This window comes from Aedes aegypti, chromosome 2 (genome assembly GCF_002204515.2).
Source record: "Aedes aegypti strain LVP_AGWG chromosome 2, AaegL5.0 Primary Assembly, whole genome shotgun sequence".
NCBI lineage: Eukaryota > Metazoa > Arthropoda > Insecta > Diptera > Culicidae > Aedes > Aedes aegypti.
Window position 1 is genome coordinate 194,710,226 of NC_035108.1, and position 19,780 is coordinate 194,730,005.

Here is a 19,780-nt window from a genome sequence, read left to right on the forward strand (position 1 = left end):
ACATTTTCATCACACATAAAATACTTCAACAGTTACTTTGAAAGTTTAATCAATGTTTGATACATTTATGATAAGATCTAGATCATAATCTCAACACAGTGATTATATCAAACAAAAATAAAAATTTCAAAAACGTACATTTTTCGATAAAAACGACATGTGTTATTTTTGGTGGATAGATCGCCTCTAGTTTAGTCGATTTGCCAAATTTCAGCTTTTTATTCTATCAAAAAGTCATATAAATAATTAAGTTTACGCAAAAAATTTGCTCCCTAGCATCAATAGTTGCCGTTGTGTTCCTGTAGTGGATCAATGGATGCATACAGTTTTAAAAATAAATGTATAAAAACGAAGAAAAGTCCCAGAGATGATCTTTATGATTCAGTCGAAAGATATTATTTGCTGTTCCGAGGGAAAAATGTTAAAACTATGTAAAAGTTTACCATTTTGTTTAAAATTCCTTATATCATTCCCGAACGTCTACTACTGGGGCACTAGCGCAACTACTGGAACACGCATACCAATAGTGGCTCAAGCGATTTTATGTTAAAAAATAGTTTTATCACTCTTTTTATATTTTTCCCATATAGTAGAGGTTGAAATCTTTCTGTTGACGACAAAAGATCTTCGTTAAGGCTTTTCGTTATTTTGTTATGATTTTTTAAAGCTTAGATAGTCCACTAATGGCACCGGCACCCTATTTTCTACGTCACGGCGGGTGAAGGAAATCAACATGCTCGCACTTTGAAGGAAATTGAGGATGGCATTCACCAGCTCAAGGACAACAAGGCGGCTAGCTAGGAAGGATGGTATTGGAGCTGAACACATCAAGATGTGTTTGGAAGGAATTGATCGTCTATTTGGACCGGCTGACAGCCAGAATCTAGGAGACGGAATGGCTATCGGAGGAGTAGAAACTGGAATGTAAAATTATCGTGCGATCACAATCTGGATTTGCGAAAAGTTGGCGTCTGCGTGGCTGCTATTCAGGAAGCGCGGTGGCTAAGATCTGGAGATTGTGAAGTCAGAGTGGTGGACCCCGTCGCTAACACTGCATTCAAATATAACATCTACCACAGCGGTGGCGATAAAGCTGAACACGGAGCCGGCTTCATAGTGATCGGGAAGCAGATGAAGCGCGTTGGAAGCCGATCAACGAGAAAAAGTATGCGATTTCAGAGGTTTTTGAATAACTTATCATTTGAATGTATTGGAAGTGAACCAACACAATTTCACAGAACTGGAGCATCACAAATTGATCTCATGCTGACGAACTGCCGTAACAAAATATTAAAGTTCAATCAAGTGAGTGTTCCTTCTATGTCGAATCATGACTTAATATTTGTATCTTATGACTTCTGAACTTAATATTTGTATCTTTCACTTCTGAAACAATCAGCTACCGTGATTATAATCAATTTTACCCAGGTAGAGTGATACAGTTATATAATTCGATTGATTGGACTAGGTTTTTTGAAATGGAAAATCCTGATCAGCTTGTTGAGTTCTTCACAATGCATGTCCTAAACTTATATGATTCGTGTGTTCCGTTGAAAACTTTTCAAAGGCGTAAAAAATACAAACCATGGTTCAATACTGAAATATCAAAAGAAATCATAAACCGTGATCTCGCTTTTCAAAAATGGAAATGTAGCCAATATGAATTGGATCATGTCTGTTATAAAAGGATTCGTAACAAAGTAACTAAACTAATTACTACAGCTAAGGAAAATCACATTAGAAGTTTGTTTATGAATGAAATGTCTTCTAAAGATTTGTGGAAACAATTTGATAGAATAGGTCTCAAAAAGAAAATAACAAATTTACCATTGGATTACACTTCTGATCAAATCAACGCACAGTTCAGTACACAGTTAAAAATAATGAAGATTACACGTCATGTAAACTTCATTTATGCGATGTAAACATGATGTCATGTAAACTTCAGTTTGAAATCATGTAAAAATGTGTTATATGTCATGTAATCACTCAGGGTCCTGCTTGATTACATGACATATAATTGAAGTTTACATGACATATCACGTAAATATCCATGATATTCCACGCTCCAATTATGTGCATTATATGTCTCAGAAATTTACACGTTTCGTTCGAACTGTGTAACATTTTTTCCTTGAATAATACAATTAGCAGTTCCAGCGAAAATGAGAATTTGTCTCAATCATTCGAGTTCAATGAAATAGAGGAATTTGAAATCATCAACGCAATACAAGATATTAAATCGAATGCTGTAGGGTTAGATAACATTCCTGTAAAGTTTATTAAATTAATTATCCCATAGTTAATCACACCTCTAACACACATTTCTAATCAAATTACAGTCAACTCTCCCTAACTCGATATTGAAGGGACCATCGAGTTAGGGAGGTATCGAGAAACAGAATACATATTTTTCAATTTTTGAAATTTTCATTATTTCGACAAAGTACATTCAAAACAGTAAATTAAATGTAAAAAATATTAACTTTTAAGTAAATTTAGAAACGTGACACTTTTTGTATAATCTTCAAAAATTCAATTTTTTATCACCCTGAAATGACTTGTCAACCTTCATTTAACTATTACTATAATCGTAATTATCAAATATATGAAATTTATTAACATTTGGAGGATATTTGAAAATTTTCATGGATGTATCGAGTTAGAGAGGTAAACTTGCATAGGAAACTGAAACAGATCGCATCGAGTTAGGGAACATGGAGTTAGAGAGGTATCGACTTACAGAGAGATCAAAGTAGCGGAATTTTGGGCAAGTGTGCCCATATTATTACCCTTATATTACGGCGAATATGTATAATATTAAACTGCCCATACTCGCATTACAGTCCCATTAGGAAAATCATCATGTCGAGAAAAACGCAACTGAACATTATTGCTAAAGATTTCGCATCGCCGCTGCAGGCAGCAGAAAATTCTAGTGGCACTACTCAACACATCATCACAAGAAATTAAGAAAATGATCAACTACTGAAATATTGTTAATTCGATTGTTTTTTGTGCACAAATTAAAGATACTTGCAGGTGGGACTCGTTATCCGAGTACTTTTCTTATCACATTCAAATATACTCGCATACCAGTCCCATTACTTGGGATTCGCTTACTTTGATATCGCGCACCTTGACACATTAGTTGTCAAGTTTTCTATACATTCCAAAGCACTTTTCCTTTCCCTATTAGTGCTTTCATCTTTTAATTTCAATATTATACAATAAAACACTGCTTATAAAATATAAAACAATACGTTGGTGATAGCGACAGCCCTGGGGACATTCCTGGGTTCGATGGAAGCGTTGCGGCCGGCCAACAGTTAAAGTACTTTGGATTCAACTACAGCACGTTTGTGTTGGATCTGAAACACATGTACCTACTCAGGCGGGTAAGTTGTGGTTAGTTTCGGCAAAGCTGTTGGACATTTCTTCAATATCCATAATGCTGCCTTCTTATTGGACCTTCTTATTTCTCAGCATTTTAACATACCAGTGGATATGTGCCTTTTCCCATGTTGGCCCAAAAGCCTCCCTCTCCATGTTGTTGGAAGCTAAACCTACCGAAGATTGAATTTAAAATTGGTCAGAAGTCGAATGTTATAACAGCTATAGGTTTGACTTGGAGGGAAGCTGTTTACATTATTTTTAATTTAGAGTCTTATAAGGATTAGACATGTTTCTACCACTTAGCATTGTGAAAAAATATTAAGTTATGTCAAGCAGAACATATTTTTTATGAAATAAAAACGGTTTAAAACATTGTAATGTGTAGTATTTCTTTTTCTTATGGGATGAAAACTACGATGCAAGATTAAATAAATCATAACAGGAATAGGTTTGCTTGTTGTAATCTTTTGGTGGGACTCTTATGCGAGTACTTTCAATATGGGACGCATATGATTTGGTATTTTTTTCGCATTTGGTCCATACAAAGATACAACTTTAAGTGTGATACCATGAAGTACACTAATAATAAACATGATTCATGACGAAAACTCAAAAGTGATGAAAATTCAAATGGGACTGTTTTGCAAGTATGGGCAGTAAATTAGATCAGCATCAGCGGTAAAATATTGATGTAGATATGTTAAACGATACTTAATAGGCCAAAAAACATGTTATTTTTGAATGTTTTGAGAAAAAATCACTTTGGGGGGCAAAAATGTCAGTAATTTCCCTACTTTACTTCGGAAACTACTACTGGTGCCTCATTTTGGTTTATTATTATGATTTTGTTGATGATGTTTACATTTTTTTTAAATTTCACTCCAACAATTTTTGTTTACCAAATAGGTGGCACACTTGCCCCAATAAGTATACATTTCAACCAAACTGGATTTCGTATGTAAAACTAAATACTTTTTTCGTTAAAATGCCACAATAACTTACACGTTTGAATAGTTTCACGATGTACAGTACGTTAGAAAAAACTGTTAAAAACTTTCCTTTCACCAAGCTATTTAGAAACAACGAAATCTTAAAAAAATCATTCAAATTTGGTTGTCTTTGCACAAGTCGATGTAAAAGTGTGAAAAATAGAGCAATTTTTATCATATTTTGATCATTGTATTGTGAATTATAAGGGAACATATAATTAAGCTCAAAGAGAAAATATATATTATAGTTTTTATAAAAAGCAGGGGTGGCACACTTGAACCTATGGCACACTTGCCCCAAAGTCCGCTATGCTAGATTGAAGGGACCGCGCATTCCATAGAGTTAACTGTATTAAAACTAGTATCTACCCAGAAATGTAGAAAATTTCAAAAATAATTCCGATTGAAAAAAATAAAAGAAAAAATCGTTCTCTTGAAAATCTAAGGCCAATCAGCATACTAAGTGCATTATCGAAAGCATTTGAGCGGGTTGTAAAGAAACAAATAAATAGCTTCATTGATAGACATAACTTGAAAGGGGGGTCCGTAGCCTTGAGGTTACGCTTTCGCTTCATAAGCGGAAGGTCATGGATTCAATTCCCAGCCCCTCCAAAAAATAACCCGTCCAGCCACCAGAAGACGCCGCACGGAGGACCGTGCTTAGGAGGGGAGCACATCCATCCTCCGTCAGTTTCAGATGGTGACTGAGACAAACTGACCCACTTCGCAGGCAGCTAGCCTCAAACGACTCAGGAACACGGCAAAACGAACCACCGCGAGAGCAATGGACAATGGCTTATGGAAATCGATTGGACCAACAGCAGAGCACTCTTCTACCTGCTGGGTGTGAGAGCAAAAGAGCAGAAGAGAGTGAAAAGCAGATGTAAATATAGATTAGTTAAAAATAGAACTGTATCGGTAAGGAAGATACAGATAAACTGATTCCGGCACAGTAGTGGCCACAAGCACGGAGTGCCTTAAAAAAAAAAAAAAAAAATTACCGTTTAAAAAAAAAAAAAAAGACATAACTTGCTGTCACCTTGCCCGTCTGGTTATCGTCGAGGACACAGCATAACAACAGTCAAGCTCAGTATTTCTGACAACATAGGAACTGTCTTAGATAGCAATGGCCATGTTATCATAATTCTTCTGGACTTCTTTAAGGCGTTCAATACAATCTGTCACACTAATCTTTGTCTACCGTGGAATAACATCCCTTTCAGCAGGTGTGAATTGCTTTGAAACCATTGTTAATAAAGTAATGTTCAGCTCGTTCTGTTGCTATATTAGCGAAGCTCAACACGGCTTCCTCTCTAAGCGGTCGGTAGAAAGTAACTTGGTTGATTTTACTTCGACCTGCATCAGGCTCCATGGGTAATGGAGCGCAAATATACGCTGTTTACACGGATATCAAGGCTGCCTTTGACACTATGAACAACGAAATTCTGTTGGCGAAATTACTCCGACTCGGTGTTTCAACACGAATGTGTAATTGGCTGCAATCGTACCTTAGAAACAGGAGTCTCTGTGTGAAGGTTGGATCTACTGTATCGCATCCTTTTCACCCTGCATCTGGGGTACGGCAGGGCAGCAATCTGGGACCCTTACACTGAAAACATCTCTTCGTAATTTATCCAAAATCCATTTCGTAAAACATGATTTCGTACATATAACGCTATTTTCATTCATTGTACGAATTATTTGTACTTGACAGAATTTCGCGATTAAGATGTACGATATACAATTCGTAGATGTGCGGTATCGTGCTGTGCGTATTAAGAATTGTTTAGTATTACGAAACTGATTTTTCAATCTACAAAATCATTCGTTTTTTTTTTAATTTCTTTATTAGTATCATTCCAAACATTACATTCATTTCTTATATCTAGGTGTTCTGTGTTATTAGACAACACTATCATCCTAATTTGGTAAAACAAATTTAAGATTTAATTAACATTTTGTTAACAACATATTACATTTCATTTTCCGTAGCAGTTCAGATTTTTTACAGGTGAGTAGATTTCACCTGTTTATAAGAGAAAAAAAAAACGCTTTGAATATACTTAACCTAACTTAACTTAAACATATAACGCATTAATCGTGGCAATAGAAGATTGTAACGATTTTTGCCTGAATTTTTTTATTATTTTATTTGACATTTGTTCCAATGTTTCAACATTGGATATTCTATGTAACTCATTGGTACTATAACAGGGAGGAAGTCTCAGAATCATTTTCAAAATTTTATTTTGAATTCTCTGCAGAGCTTTCTTCCTGGTATTACAACAGCTAGTCCATATTGGTACAGCATACAACATGGCTGGCCTGAAAATGTGTTTGAATATCAAAAGCTTGTTCTTAAGACAAAGTTTTGATTTTCTATTAATTAGGGGATAGAGACATTTTACATATTTATTACATTTGGCTTGAAGGCCCTCAATGTGATTTTTGAAAGTTAAATTCTTATCTAGCATGAGCCCTAGATACTTAACTTCATCTGACCAATTAATTGGAACCCCTCTCATCGTGACAACATGTCTATTTGAAGGTTTCAAATAAAGAGCTTTTGGTTTATGTGGGAATATTATTAGTTGAGTTTTGGAAGCATTAGGAGAAATCTTCCATTTTTGCAAGTATGAAGAAAAAATATCCAAACTTTTTTGCAATCGACTACAGATGACACGCAGGCTTCGTCCTTTGGCGGAGAGGCCTGAGTCATCCGCAAACAAAGATTTTTGACATCCCTGAGGTAACTCAGGTCAGTCAGATGTGAAAATATTGTATAATATTGGTCCCAAAATGCTGCCTTGAGGAAAACCAGCTCTTACAGGAAGTCTTTCAGATCTGGAGTTCTGATAATTAACCTGAAGTGTACGATTTGACAGATAACTTTGAATTATTCTAACAATGTATATTGGAAAATTAAAGTTTTTTAATTTTACAATCAAACCTTCATGCCAAACACTGTTGAATGCTTTTTCTATGTCTAGAAGAGCAAGACCAGTAGAATAGCCTTCAGATTTGTTGGAACAGATCAAATTTGTTACACGTAAAAGTTGATGAGTGGTCGAATGTCCATGGCGGAATCCGAACTGTTCATTGGCAAAAATTGAATTTTCGTTGATGTGGGCCATCATTCTGTTCAAAATAACCTTTTCAAAAAGTTTACTGATGGAGGAAAGCAAACTGATTGGACGATAGCTAGAAGCTTCTGCAGGATTTTTGTCTGGTTTTAAAATTGGAACAACCTTAGCATTTTTCCATTTGTCAGGAAAATATGCTAATTGAAAACATTTGTTAAATATATCAACTAAAAATGATAAGCTACTTTCTGGAAGTTTATTGATGAGGATGTAGAAAATTCCATCATCGCCAGGAGCTTTCATATTTTTGAATTTTTTAATAATAGTTCTCACTTCTTCCAAATCAGTCTCCCAGGCATTTTCGAAAACGTTCTCTTGATTGAGAATATTTTCGAACTCCTGAGTAACTTCATTTTCAATTGGACTAGTAAGTCCTAAATTAAAATTGTGCGCACTTTCAAACTGCATAGCAAGTTTTTGAGCTTTTTCGCAATTAGTTAGTAATAATTTGTTTTCCTCTTTCAATGCCGGTATTGGCTTCTGAGGTTTTTTCAAGATTTTAGATAATTTCCAAAAGGGCTTAGAGCCAGGGTCCAATTGAGAAATTTTATTTTCAAAATTTTTGTTTCTTAATTGAGCAAAACGTTTCTTGATTTCTTTCTGCAAATCCTGCCATATAATTTTCATAGCAGGATCGCGAGTGCGTTGAAATTGTCTTCTCCTCACGTTTTTAAGACGGATCAAGAGCTTAAGATCATCGTCTATAATTACGGATTCAAATTTTACTTCACATTTTGGAATTGCAATGCTCCGGGCTTCAACAATGGAATTTGTTAAAGTTTCAAGAGCATTGTCAATATCAAGTTTAGTTTCTAAAGAAATGTTAACATCAAGATTAGAGTCAACATACGTTTTATATATATTCCAGTCGGCTCGTAAATAATTGAAAGTGGAGCTGATAGGATTGAGAATCGCTTCTTGGGATATTTGAAATGTAACAGGGACATGATCAGAATCAAAATCAGTATGAGTAATCAGTTGGCTACAAAGATGACTAGAGTCGGTTAAGACCAAATCAATTGTAGATGGATTTCTAGAAGAGGAAAAACATGTGGGGCTATCAGGGTATTGAATTGAGAAATATCCTGAAGAGCACTCATCAAATAAAATTCTGCCGTTGGAATTACTTTGAGAATTATTCCATGACCGATGTTTGGCATTAAAGTCACCAATGACAAAAAATTTCGACTTATTGCGAGTCAATTTACGCAAGTCAGTTTGGAGCAAATTAACTTGCTGTCCAGAGCATTGAAAAGGCAAATAAGCGGCTATGAAAGTATATTTACCAAACTGTGTTTCAACAGAAACACCTAAAGTTTCAAAAACTTTTGTTTCAAATGATGAAAACAGTTGATGTTTTATACGCCTATGAATGATGATTGCAACTCCCCCACATGCCCCATCAAGTCGATCATTACGATAAACAAAAAAGTTAGGATCTCTTTTGAGTTTAGATCCAGGTTTTAAATACGTTTCGGTAATAACTGCTATATGCACGTTATTAACCGTAAGAAAATTAAACAGCTCGTCCTCTTTACCATTCAGAGAACGAGCATTCCAATTTAAAATATTTAAATTATTATTTGGATCGATTAGAAAAACGTAATCCAATAACAAATTGATTTGTAAATTTTACACCTACTTGGACTGCTTCAGTCATAGTGGTGGCTTTGAACATTGCATCAATCATTAGATTCAAATGTTCAGTTAGAAAATTAAAATCAGAGGCAGACATGCCATGTGATTTCCGGTAGACGAAGATTCGGAGTTACCTGTGGCGGTAGGGTTTTTTTCCATTTGATTTGAAACAAGTAGAATGGGTACCCATGGATCGAACAGGGGAGGAGTTCGAATTTCCTGCTACGATATCTTCAAAGGATTTACCGTGGGTAGATACATTCGAAATTGAAAGATTCGAACGGCTACCCGACGGATTAAAATTAGTTTGTGAATGAGCATGATTATGATCTTCCTGATGGGTATGATTCATGATCAAGCGATCGTTAACTGAAAAATGAGCATTGTTCGATACTCTACCAGGCAAATTCCGGAAACGACCGTTATCGTAACGGATATTATCCTTCATCTGCCTGGCGCGAGCCTCAACGACTCTCTTGCGTGAACGGCATTCCCAAAAGTTAGCTTTATGAGGGCCCTTGCAATTGGCGCATTCAAACTTTCTGGTATCTTCTTTCACAGGACAGACGTCCTTAGCGTGAGAAGAACCTCCGCAAATCATGCATTTAGCATCCATGCGACAATTTTTTGTACCATGAACCTACTTTTGGCACCGACGGCACTGAGTGGGGTTCTGGTAATTTCCTCCAGGTTTCTGGAAATGTTCCCATGTCACACGGACATCAAACAAAAGTTTTGCTTTTTCTAAAGCTTTAATATTATTTAGTTCTTTTTTGTTAAAGTGAACTAAATAAAATTCTTGAGAAAGCTTTTTCCGAACAATGCCAGATTGAGTTCTCTTTTTCATAATAATTACTTGAACTGGGGAAAATCCAAGTAAATCATTTATTCCATTTTTGATCTCTTCAGGTGACTTATAGTCACTTGAGAGACCTTTCAAGACAACTTTGAACAAACGTTCAGTTTTGTCATCATAAGTAAAAAAATTGTGCTTCTTCTCTTCAAGATGTTTGAGAAGAAGTTCGCGATCTTTAAGAGTTTCCGGCAAAACGCGACAGTCTCCTTTCTTTGCGATTTGGAAGGAAACCTTGATTCCCCTAATCCCGCAGATTCGGAACAACTGACCACGATAGGCGGCACTCTTTGCTTCCTCACTTGAATCAAAGAGCCTGGGCTAGAGGCTGCTTCGATTTGGTGTTCGGAAAATTTGTCTAGAGCATCGAACTGATTGCTCATTTCAATAGAATTATTCATTTCACCCTTGGAAGAAAGTTCGCATTTTGGAGAAACGTCCTTTCTTCCATTCTTGCCACGTTTAGTGACAGTTTGAAATCCCACTTTTTTGGAAGGTATTTGTGAATTCAGAGATTCACCCTTCCTTTTATTTGTTGTTGCAACCATGTTTAGTGAATAAGAAGACGTGACCTTCGAGAGGTTTTTTCCCAAGACGGTGTCCAAGAAGGATTACCACCGCTAGCTTTCGCCAACGGGTCCTACGAAAAATCGAAGGCACGGGTCCAAACAAGGATCGTAAAGGGATCAATAGTAGAAAAAGAGTACTGAAAAGTACTGTTTTAGTAGCACTGAAAAGTACTGTTTTGAATTTTAGCACTGAAAAGTACTGTTTTTGTAGCACTGAAAAGTACTGTTTTATTGCTTTAGGTAGTTTTTAAGAAAACTTCCAAGAGCAGAGAGAATTCGTGTACGCACAGCACGAAGGTACGATGCACACTGACAAAATCATTCGTTGTTTTCTGCAACGAAAGGTTTCGTAGACACATTTCGTAAAATACAACATTACACGACCGCAGCCGAGGGAGGTAAGAAGAAGCGCGTATAAATGTTCGTTCTGAATACGAAACAAACGAATTTCGATTACGAAATTTTTAGTACATTATAACAAACATTGTTTGTTTTGATTTAGAGCTTGAATCATATTACGAAGCTGGTTGCATACATTTTACGAAACTGTTTCGTTGCAGAAAACAACGAATAATTTCGTAGTTCAAACGATTTCGTAATATAAAACAATATATATTTTCAGTGTACTGTTTTCGCTGTTCTTCAATGACGTGACAATCGTTCTTGCAAATGGCGGTTTGTTAGGGCCCAATTTTATAAGTCGAGTCGATCAAAATGACTCGACTGGAGTCACTGTCGACCAAAAAATTCGCTCGACATGACTCTGTCACTCGAGTATCTCGACAGTTGTCACTCTATGTGACTGGATTACTATGGGAGTCGACTGGTGACAGCCGAAATATGCATGCTTACTTTGATCGACAGTGATTACAGACGAGTCACATGAATCTGCTCGATTTACAAAATAGAACCCTTAATCTACGCAGACGATCTAAAAATTTTCCTCCAGGAGCTATTGAACCTGTTCGCACGCTGGTGTACCATGAATTTCCTGGCTGTTAGCGTTTCCAAATGCTGTGTGATTTCATACCGTCGCTGTAAATTACCAATTTTGTACGATTACAATATAAATGGTCAGGAACTCGAACGCGTGGACAAGGTCAAAGATCTGGGCGTTTTGTTGGATTACAGATTGACATTTAAACTGCATTATGCCACTATTATCGACAAGGCGAACCGTCAACTGGGCTTCTTCTTAAAAATTACGAAAGCATTCAACGACCCGATGTGTCTGCGTTCCTTGTACTGTTCTCTGGTTAGATCCATTTTAGAATTTGCTTCGATAGTATGGTCACCTTATGAGGCAGTGTGGAGAACCAGAATAGAAGCAGTTCAGCGTAAGTTTGTGAGACATGCTTTGAGGGATCTACCGTGGCGTGATCCGTTGAACTTGCCTCCTTACGACCATCGTTGCAGATTGCTAGGATTGGAACCGCTGCACGTCCGGCGCAAAAATAGCCGAGCTGTTTATGGATCGAAAATTGTTCGTACGGAGGTTGATTGTCCTGCTTTGCTTCAACATGTGCAATTTTATGCTCCAGAGCGCGTGTTACGGACAAGGCAACTGATCCAGATAACTTCCAGGAATACTGGTTATGAAACAAATTATCCGTTAAATTCTATTTGCAATAAATTCCGACAAGCTTATGGTGTATTTGATTTTAACTTGACGACAAATACTTTTAGACAAAGCTTAAGCAAAACACGTTTTATAAATTGACTTTGTTTACATTTTTTGTGTTAGTATTAGTTTGTTATTTCATTAAGACCATGATGCCCGATGGAAGTATTAAAAAAATTAGAACGACAATTTGGATTCTGCTCAAGAGCTGTGTGTTTGATTAGATCATATTTAAGTAATCGTTAGCAAACTGTTTTTCATGATTGTTTTCTTCACTGCTGCCTATCAGTTCTGGAGTTCCGCAGGGATCAGTGTTAGGTCCACTGCTCTTCTCATTTTATATAAACGATTTGCCTTCAACTTTGAGAAACTTTTTGCTACACCTTTTCGCTGATGATGTGCAGTTCTTATTTGATTGTACCAGTTTAGAAACAGCAGCAATCAAAAATCTAATCAACGAATGTCTCTCTGATGTTTCTAGGTGGGCCATGGTAAACTCTCTCCTTCTTAATACGCGAAAAACTCAGGCTATGCTTATAACACGTAACAGAAATATTGTAATCGAACCCAATATTTTTCTAAATGGCGATAAAATAGAGTTTTCGATCAAAGTTCATAGTTTACGATTTACCATTCAAAGCAATTTCGAATGGGATACATTTATTCTAAAACAATGCTGGAAAACATATGCAACCTTGCGAACCCTTAGAATTAAAGGTGAGTGTCTTGGAGCAAAGACTAAATTAATGCTATTCGAATCCCTAATCTACCCACACTTTATGTTTTGTGATTTTATTTTGTCGCGTGATTTATAGCATTTTTTAATTGGTTGCAGGTTTGATAAGTTTACGAAACTTAGAAGTGTTGTTTTGTTTCAAAACATTGTACAATCCAAAACACCATCATATTTATTTTCGAAAACACTGGAACGAAAAAAGTTTTCAGCAAAACTGCTTTGGTACTACATTTTTGCTAAAAGTCCGGAAGTTAGAAGGTGATAGCTCTATTGCAGATCCGGTGACCCATTTCAGAATGGCTGGAGAGACACGTCCATTCAGAAGTCACTTTCACTCACAACAAGCCCCGCATGTATGCATAACCGTTATCAAACGGATAATGATAATGCATAGGGGCAATGGGGGCAATATGAACATACGGGCAGAGACGCATTTTGAACGCTCATGTTCTGTGAGCGTTCTCAAATGATCCTTTGACTGCTCTTGTGTTCATGTTCAGTTGCTTGAACACACACACGATGACTAGATTGATCATACAGTTGTGATCTCCAAAAATTTCTACTAACGCGCGATTAAGTTTTTCGATCTTAGAGTTCCACCGTAGCATCTACCAATATTTTGGTACTGCACGGATTCGATGTTTGGATTATGACAAGTGAATGGTCTTGGCTTATACGATCAGGACCAACTTACAACTGGAATTAATGCTCCGGAATCTCACATGCGAAGCGAAAACAATTTCAGAACATTCAAGTACATATTTGCACATAAACTGCTTGTGCCCTTTGACGAAACGCGGGTAAAATCGGACGGCAGTCATAGGGTCAGCAACGGTGTGTATGGATAGTAGTTTGATTCAACAAGACAAATTTGGGTAGTGTTCATTACTTGTACTTCTATTAATGACGAGCAAAATTCTTAACGGGTGGTAAAACAACGCAATTTTTAAACCTGTATAGCACACGTTTTATTAAAAAAATCAATAATTAATTGTTCAGATGAAATCGAAAAACAATATTTATTGTATTTAGCGCCTTGACAGGATGCACTGACCCGCAACCGAATACATCGATCCAACGGAAACTCGAGAATATGGAACTGCGTATGACATATCGAGACTCTCAGGCTAAGAAATACCGTCTCATATCTCAACCAGTAATTTCGTAGTAGGTTTGATCCTGAAACAGAAATGATATAGGAATGAATTTTTTAATTTATTACATGCAATGAATTTTTACTTGCTAGGACTTGCTGTTTTCTGTGTTTGCAGTGCACCACAAATTAGGCAAACAAATAATGACGGTAGCCGTTGCCACGTGATGAACGGCGCACTGTGATCAAACATCGCAATTTGTTTGAACTTGAACACGGCTCTCGTGAGCACAAGCTTTGAACAGAACATGAACAGAACGCGTTCAAATGCATCTCTGCATACGGGGCAATATGAGCCACCCCGTTTTTGACCTCAAAAACAGTGTTTTAATGTCTAGTGTCATTATGATGCCTCAAATAGCCACCACAATAAAAAACGTAAGAATATTCGTTTGAACACTCAAGATATTTACAAAAATGTACAAATTTGTCCTATGTCATGAAAAGCTTATAATTTTGGCAGTTTTTAATTAAGCCTATAAGGTAATTATATTTAAAATTCTGGTAAATTCTACCAATCCAATGAAACTTCTGATCATAATGAACAGTTCGTGAGCGAAATTAGATTTGTTCGTAAACAAAATTATTGAAAAACAATATATTATTTTCAATATGAAAGGGCGGGGCAAAATGAGCTACCTAGATTTAAGCAACACAAACGATGTTTTGAACATAAAAATGTATTGCCTAAATATACCAGATTATTTTTTTACTGCATAGTAATCTTTATGCACCATTACAAGTGGAACACTTTGCTAGAAAATACGTGGAACCAAGTAAAGAAATTTAGTACTAGTATAACATGGTCTGTTTATTATGTATTACGTATCTTTAAAAAATAAACCGCTAGATTCAATAATTTCAAGCAAAGTTAATACAATTTCCTTTCCAATCATGTACTCTTCATCACAAACTCTTCTCTTTAAATAAAAAATCATTCGATTGGGTGGCTCATACTGCCCCGTCGGGTGGCTCATAATGCCCATATGGTTGGTGACCACGTAGAAAAACATGGTTTTCCAAAAAGTTTCTGGAATAATTTGCAAGTTGATGTTAACATTAATTATCGACGTAACATGGAAGACAACATTTTATAGTACAAGTCACTTGCATTTACACCATATTTTTTGCTGTTTTTCTATGTATTCCATGACGTTTTCCTTAGGCGGCCCATATTGCCCCGATCACCCCTACACCACAGATAACAGATGTTTATGTTAGAACAAAATTTTTCTGAAAACCTGTGTAAATATTCAAATTGAAACTCCTTGCAATCACTAGCGCCGCCACACAGGGAATTGCGTCGATCAGTGGTGAATATCAGTATCTTGAAATATTTGATATTCACCACTGACATCGTCATGGGAACATAGCGATGACAGCGCCACCACGATGTTGCAACTTGTGTTGCCATTCAAAATGACCGTTAATTGTCCAACACAGTTTTACAATCGGACTTCAACATCTGTTATCTGTGCCTACACACTTCCTGTTTCAAAGATGGTTACTTTGAAACTGACGCGTATTTAATTTTCAAGTAATTATTTTATTTTCAAGTAATTGAGCTTGAGCTTGAGCTTGATTGGCCGCCCGTGGATGCACTCCAGTATCGCCAGATCAGCTGCACTTACACAAGGAACCAACCGAATGACTGCTTGGGATTAACAGTCATCCTCAGTGTATAAGTGCTGGTGATCTTCTATTTTTAGGCAACAATGGCACCTGCCACGTCAGAATGCAGACACATGAGTGGAAGGGGGAGGAATTGATGATGCATTGAACTGACTCCCACGTAGACCGTATATTCCACTGCATCAACTATATTATATTAACAATATTAGTCACTCTCATATATTTCTGGCGACCCCCTTTTTTGTGATTGTAGCGCCACACAAGGCAAACGTGGCAACTAATACACTCTAAACATTCGAGCTCATCAAAGGGACACTACACTGAGAACAGCGTTGCGGTTGAAAATACTATATCAGAGGGTTAAATTAAATACACAACGCCACTTGATTTGTGCAGACTAAATTCGCATTTATTTAGATTATTTTGTGCATTCAATTTTACCATGGCACCATTTGTATAGTAAAAATTACTATATCATTGTTACGGCATCTCACACCGATCCCGTACGGTTAATCCACGAATGAATACCCCTCGGAAGAAGACGGATGAATGACAACTGACAACGAAGTGTCTTGCAGCACACAATACGAGGTTGAAGGAAAAACAGCCGTATAGAATTAAACCAAAAGGCACTGAAGCTACACACATTTTCTTTCTCCCAAAATTAGATAGTATAGTGAATTATTTGATTTATTTGATATTATAAAAAACAGTAAGTTTAAAGCAGTTTTTGTGAAATTCTTAAAATTAATCCAAAATACCTCCATTAGGTGGCAAATAGCCAGAGAACAACTGTTCTCAATTCTTCATTGGAAATCGAGGAATTATTTGAGGTTAAAAGATCGTGAGTAGCCTGAATTGAAACATTTAGTTCGCCCTTTATACTAAATTTAAGTCTCTTCTAGCCTGTTCGGCTCAATTAGAGTAATTTGAAAGGCTTTCGATTGTTGGGAAATTAGGAGAGTATCAAGAGACCGATGTAAGTAGAACATCCCTAGGGTAAAACAAATATATTAATAAAAAGTTTATAGCTTTTAGCTCACACAACATAAACGCAAAACTGTGTTTGCTCAAAGGACCTTGGAAGCTCCACCGCCCAACAAATCTAAAAGATCGTTCAAGATCGTACCGACATCAACATGTCGAAAAGCACCAAGAGTGTGAAAAGTACGAAGAGTGCGAGAAGCACTCGGAGCGCCAAGAACCACTGCCAGGCTTGTAAGGCAATCGATACCGATCGGATGGTCAGTTGCTGTCACTGCGGTTCCTGGTGGCATTTTGAATGCGTGGGCGTCAACGATAGCATCGCAGAGCCAGACCGGGTGTTCAATTGTCCAAAGTGCCAGAAACCATCCGTACAGGTCCCGGTACGGACAACAGTGGGAAAGGTGGCACTAAGCGTAAACTCATCGACTTCTAGCAGAGCAGCGAAGGCCAGATTAGAGCTGGAGAAACTCGAGGCCCAAAAAGCTTTGGCCATGAAGCGTCTAGAACTTCAGCGACGGGAACAGGAGCGCAAGCATAAGGAAGCGGAGTTACTATTCCAGCAGAAGAAGGCGCAGGAAGAGGCATCACTCCAACAGCTGGAGCTACAATTGGAAGAGACGATGATGAACGAATCATTCCGCCTTCGGGAGATTATCGCCGCAGAAGAGGAGGAGGACGACGAAAACGAGAGTGTTGAATCCGTGCAAAGCTCATCCAGCAAAGTTCGACAATGGCGAGCCTTTAATTCGACAATGGTACCCTCGACGGAACAGGATCCGAAAATTGCACCTAACGACATCGAAACTACGACAGCGACCGGAATAATCCCCGCTGGGCAGGACGGCAGCAAGCAACCAACTAGCAATCAGGGATTTCTGGAAGAGGCTATGGCCTCGGCGGTATCAGGTATTTCGTTAGGGCAATCAGGTATGGAGCCAACGTTAGGAGGAATAATTGGTCGGATAGAAAGCACCATTGCACCGACAGGTAGTATGAGTAACACGGGTCTTCTAGCGGCTCCCCCAGGGTTTAGCTTAAGTAGAAACTATACTCCACTCCAGCAGGCGTCTAATGATAGTTCTAAGACTCCCATTGTTCCAAAACCTGACTCACTCTCGCGTCTCCATCAGTCCTTCGTGCCCAATCCCTCGGTCGGTACCCCGGTTGATAATCTGTCATCAAACGCGCAAATTTCCGGTTTGAACAGTGCGAATCAAAGTGGTAGTGCATTAGCAGTCACAGATCGACTACGAGGATCATTACCACGGCAGTCGAATCCTGAACGCCTCGAACAAGGGCAACAAAGGGAACAGTCCGTAGCACCGAGTCAACTGGGGCCGCAACGAGATCTAGATCCAGGACCATCGATACCAGCTCAATCAAGGCAAGGACAACGAAATGCCCCGGCGGAACCACCGTGTGTACAATGGGAGCCGCCGAGAGATCCAGATGCGCCAATATTCGAGCGAGCTGTATTTCCAGTAGTACCGGCGTACTGCGGACCAACACCTCAACAATTGGCTGCCAGGCACGTGATGAACAAGGAACTGCCAATTTTTACTGGTAATCCGGAGGATTGGCCGCTATTCATAAGCGCGTATTACAACTCTACCCAGGCGTGCGGCTTCACAGACGCGGAAAATCTGGCAAGGTTGCAGAGGTGCCTGAAGGGTCATGCTTTTGAATCGGTGCAGAGCCGACTGCTATTGCCGTCAAGTGTTCCACATGTTCTCGCTACTTTGGAGACACTCTATGGCAGACCGGAGTTGCTTATTCATGCGCTACTGCAGAAGCTTCGACGAGTTCCTGCACCGAAGCAGGATAGATTGGACACGTTGATCGGTTTTGGTATTGCGGTGCAGAACCTCAGCGACCATTTAGAAGCTGGAAGACACGAATCGCATCTCAACAACCCGATGTTATTGTTCGAGCTGGTAGAGAAGCTTCCAGCAAACATGAAGCTGGATTGGTCGCTGTATAAGCAACGATGTGGAGAAGTGAATATTCGCTCGTTCGCCCAGTACATGCAGACTTTGGTACGTGCTGCAACCGACGTCACTCTCCAGTACGATCCAAGACAGCAGCAGTCTCAACAGCAGCGGACAACTAAAGAGAAGAGCAGCAAAGATAAGAACTTCTGTGGTGCCCACGCTGCAGAGGGTGCGGCGGAAACGGAAGCAGTTGGAAATGCGACATACTCATCAAAGGCAGCTTGTCTAATCTGCAAGAATCCGGATCATCGAGTTAAGGATTGTATAGAGTTCAGCAAGAAAAGCGTAGATGAGCGCTGGAAACTAATACAGCAGTTTAGCTTGTGTCGTCTTTGTCTGGGAGCACACGGTAGGAGACCCTGTAAAATTCGCAAGCAATGTGACATGTCGGGGTGCCAATTGCGTCATCATCCGTTGCTGCATTCTGAACAGAAACAGGGAGGCGCACGAAGCTTGGATGATAGCAAGAAAAGCAAACGAGACAACAACGTCAAGATAGAACGAAACAATTCCGTGCATGAACCATCTGAAGCGAAGCCGAGTGGATCAAAAGTCGTTACCAATCATCATTTCAGCGGGAAAACGACGCTGTTTCGGATAATCCCAGTGACACTCCACGGGAACAACCGTTCCGTGACTGTATTCGCCTTTTTAGACGACGGATCGGAGAAAACATTGGTGGATGAAGAAGTGGTGAAGCAACTCGGCGTTGTAGGAGAAAAGCAGCCGTTGTGCCTCCAGTGGACCGCAAACGTAAAGAGAACGGAAGCGAATTCTCAACGAGTCGCTTTAGAAATTGCGGGACGCTCATGTTCAGCTAAACATTCCCTGTCCGATGTGCGCACTGTAAGCAAGCTGGAATTACCACGGCAGTCGCTACGATACGCTGAATTGGCGGAAGCATTCCCATACCTAAAGGGTCTGCCGATCGACGATTACGATGACGCGCAACCTCGCATCCTAATTGGCAACGATAATGCGCATGTGACATCAACATTGAAGTTACGTGATGGGCAGCCGGGTGAACCGATTGCCGCCAAATCACGATTAGGGTGGACGATTTATGGATCCA

The 19,780-nt window shown here is 38.6% G+C and overlaps 1 protein-coding gene across 5 annotated transcripts in view; it reads right to left on the reverse strand.

Moving 5' to 3' along the window:
- LOC5574535 (F-box/WD repeat-containing protein 7) overlaps positions 1-19,780 on the reverse strand; it is a 122,531-nt gene that overhangs the window by 2,477 nt on the left and 100,274 nt on the right. The gene's annotated exons all lie outside the window — the stretch shown is intronic.